At 34.5% G+C, this 3,956-nt stretch overlaps 1 pseudogene; it reads left to right on the top strand.

Moving 5' to 3' along the window:
- The first annotated feature begins 3,135 nt into the window (after nucleotides 1–3,135).
- On the top strand, nucleotides 3,136–3,700 carry LOC116550637 (annotated as a pseudogene).
- The last annotated feature ends 256 nt before the right edge of the window (nucleotides 3,701–3,956 follow it).

The following is a 3,956-nucleotide window of genomic DNA, read 5'->3' as shown; positions in this document are numbered from 1 at the left end:
GTCAGAAAGGGTAGTACTGTGAGTAAAAATGTAACTTCTGTGACCACGAAATTAATTTTGTTTTATGACATTTTTTATTGAATATGACTACAGCTAATGAAGTATTCATAAAATTATAGGTTTGGGAAAGACCTTGATAATGAGATTAGTCTATCTCTTTTCCTGATCACTTTAAGACACTTTATTATTCCATTTCATTCTGAGAACTACAGGAAAGACACTTTTATAAAGTCTTTCAGTGATAATACATTTCAATTCTTTTTAAGCAATGTGACAATTCTCTTTTTGCAGCGGTCTTCTGCTTTGAATTGTGTTTTATCTTTTAAAAGTGGCTGAAGATAATAATTTGTACCTGCTAAAGTAAGATTTTCTTTTTGCCCCACATTTACTTCTTTATTTATGATGAAAATACATATCCAAAAGGTAAACCTTATCTTGACTATTTTTCCTCCTTGCATCTTAGTACCAGTTATGTTATGTCTTAAATGATTATTCTACTACTAAATAATTTTATTATTTTTTAATGTTAGACTCTTTTGCAAGACTCTGTGATGACTTTTAGTTCAAATAGAAGTTGATTCAAATTATTATTATAAGTTTCAAGGGCTTTTCACAAAATCATGTGCTAAAGGCAAGATCATAAAAAAAAAATGTAGAGGATCCAAGAGTTGATGCCTAAGAACAAGCAATTACATAAGCCATCACGTTCATAGAAACCAGAGTGCCTTTAATGATCTGGAAAATTATGTAATTGTTAATACTAGTATCTCATATTCTAAGGCAGAATCTGACACAGAAGGGACTTATAGATTTGTTTTCTTTTACACACAGGGTCTTGCTCCAATACCCAGGCTGGAGTGTAGCAGCATGATCATAGTTCACTGCATCCCTGAACTCCTGGGTTCAAGCAATCCTCCTACTTCAGCCTCCTGAGTAGCTGGGACTACAGGTGTGTGCCACCATACCCAGATAACCTTTTCTGTAGATAAGGCATCTCACTTGTGCTGCCCAGGCTGGTCTTGAACCCCTGGCCTCCATCTTCTGGGCTTGGCCTCCAAAAGTTCTGAAATTGCAGACATGAGCCACCATGCTCCGCTGGGAACTCAGAATTGATTGATGTTCATGTCTATAATTTTTGGTAAAACCAAAATCCAGACATGAAGTATATCTATTCAAAAAAGGGTGCAAAACAAAAACACATAACATTTTCCCTATATGTAAAAAAATAAAACTTTGTTATGACTTTCTTATCACTTTTAAAACTGAAGTTTCTAACATATACTTTACTTGGAATTCTATCTAGATTTCTATTTGCTCCCAGTTCTTTGCTACTTTATGCCCATACTCTATGCCCATCAATCGTTATGTGCTGGCATAATTTTCATTTTGTCACGTTGAGGACATGTACTTAGGTTTATCTTTTAATTTTAGTGTTTAATTTATAAACCTTGAAAAAAGTATTTCTAGTTATTGTTATGAATAAAAATGAGAAAAGTAGGTATCATGGATTTTTATACAAGCTTTATTTTTTTAATCTTTTAAAATAATTACCAGGCCCAAAGTAAACTTGTTAAATTTTTTGAGTATCAATCTCAGGAAACAGAATTCATAGTAGGTGGATCACAAAGACTCTGTATCTAATTTTACTCTCTTGGTTGAACCAAAGAACAAGTCAAAAAATTGTTCAGAACATGACATTTTTATGTTATTAATTCAACAATAGAGTTTTACAAACTGCTGAAAGATAGAAACAGTTGTGTTTCCTGACCAGAGAGTAAAGATAAATTTAGAAATTATGTAGCCTTCTGTAAAGGTTGCTTGGTTCGTAAAGGCTGAAAGGCAGGGTGCTCTTAGAAGCAGTCGGAACTCTTCAAGAGAAGCCCAGCTGTCTGTAAAGCAAGCAAAGGACAAATATCTATGGAATCATTGTGTAAGAAAGAAAAGATTAGATGAAGAAATTTCAAAAGTATTACTTGAGTGAAGACTAATATAGTGACAACACAATATTCCAACATAAAAATTTCTTCAGAGGCCTATATTAATCCAGCCCACTGACACTTGGAATTCTTGGGTAATATATATTTCAACATTCCCTGGTTGTCTAGAAGTTAAGATTAGGCACTTTCCATGTATATATATATATATATATATATTTCTCTTCTTATAAAAATAAATATAAAACTCATAACAGACAAAGATAAAATTGAAAAGAAGGAAGTTTATAAAATTTTTTACAAAGAGAAAATGAAAACAATATAATTAGACATTTAAAAAATCAAAAATACATTATATTTAACAATAGAATCATGGAAGAGTCTTATTTGGGAGCTCATTAAGGCTAACTTAAATTTTAATAAGACAAGTGTTATTGGCAATCTGAGGTGTGTAAATTTGTAATTTCCATTATTAATTATATTATTATCCTTCTCAAATTAATTCAGAGTATAAAAATCATGTTACTATCTATGCAGTTACCTTACCCTTTATTCTGCTAATGCTGCTTTGAGAATATATTAAAGAAAAGAATATCAAGGAATATTAATTACTTCTCTTTCTCTGTAGAATTTATTTAAAATTATAGAGCTTAAAATATAGTTATAAACCCTAATATATTGCTATTACAGACATAAACTGTATTGGTCCTATCATAACCAAAAAGCCATATGATATGAGATGTTAAAAATAGTTATTTATATTTGAAACAGAAGCTCTATATTTTAAAATGTTACAAAGCATAGACTACAATACAGTTCGAAATCCTTATATTTGTTTCCACTGATAGATTATTCTTAATATTTGATATTTGTGGTTGAGAGATAATCTCTTTTTAACATTTTCACTGTAACCTGCGTAACAATAAATTAATTTCCACAAATGAATAATAAGTGAAACCCTGGGTAAAATATCATTCAAAGTAGCTATTAATGCTAATTTCTATATCTCGTTAGTTTTGTGTGTTTTCTTAGGAAAGGGAAAAACTTATGTAAACACAGACAGACCCCTTCTTTTTTTGTATCCTTATTCAGGCATGTGTCAAAAACTTTTCTACCACCACTTTCTGGCTGTGCAACCTTGGTTAAGTCACTAAACGTCTCTCAGCCTTAGTTTCTCATCTCCATGTGGGAAAGCGAGGAGATGGCCACCAAGGAGAAGCTGCAGCCTCTGAAAGGTTTCCAACAAGGACATCCTGAAGCCCTCATTGGGGAAGAGCCCAGGCACGCCTCTGAGGACAAGGCTGAGGGAAAACCTCTGCAGACACAGAAGTGGTCTAGCAAGATTGGCTTGGTGCTCTCCGTGGCTGGTGCTTTGTGGGCGTAAGCAATGTCTGTCCCTTCCTGTACCTCTGATACAAGAATGATAAAGGTGAATTTCTAATACTTCCCTGTTTTGAAGCAGCCTGACTGTGTTTTTCTTGGAGATCATTAACATAAGCCAGCAAACCTCTGAAGGGGTCATCACCTACTGGGAAAAGGCCTGGCCCTTGTTCTCTGGCAACATCTATGCCTCCATCGTAACTGTGTCCCTCCTGAATGTCTACTATGTTGTCATCCTGGCCTGCGTCACATACTACCTGCTCCAGTCCTTCCAGAAGGAGCAGTCCAGGACACACTGCAACCACAGCTGGAGCTTATTTGTTAGGAATACGCCTTTAATCTCCATCTGCAAGTATAATCATAGTATCAATGGCAAAAAACAGTGAAGCTGACTTTACGAAGTTGGAATCTAGGTTCCAGCCGACTGACCCCCAAAACCAACTCCATTTAGCACAAATACAAGACATCAGGACCTGTGGAACTGTACGGAAAAAAAAAATGAGTAGTTTTGGAGCAGCATGCCTCTATACCTACCCTCCTTAGCAAATAGTAGAAAATTACCACAGATCCATTACCAATGGTAGTACATGGATTCACAGATCCTTTCCCATTAATCATATTCTCCCCACTAGTTTGCTTTAC

The sequence above is a fragment of the Sapajus apella genome, unplaced genomic scaffold, assembly GCF_009761245.1.
Source record: "Sapajus apella isolate SASKATOON/1434 unplaced genomic scaffold, GSC_monkey_1.0 scaffold8, whole genome shotgun sequence".
NCBI lineage: Eukaryota > Metazoa > Chordata > Mammalia > Primates > Cebidae > Sapajus > Sapajus apella.
The sequence above is the reverse complement of the archived record's forward strand: the minus strand, read 5'-3'. Positions and strand labels throughout refer to the sequence as shown.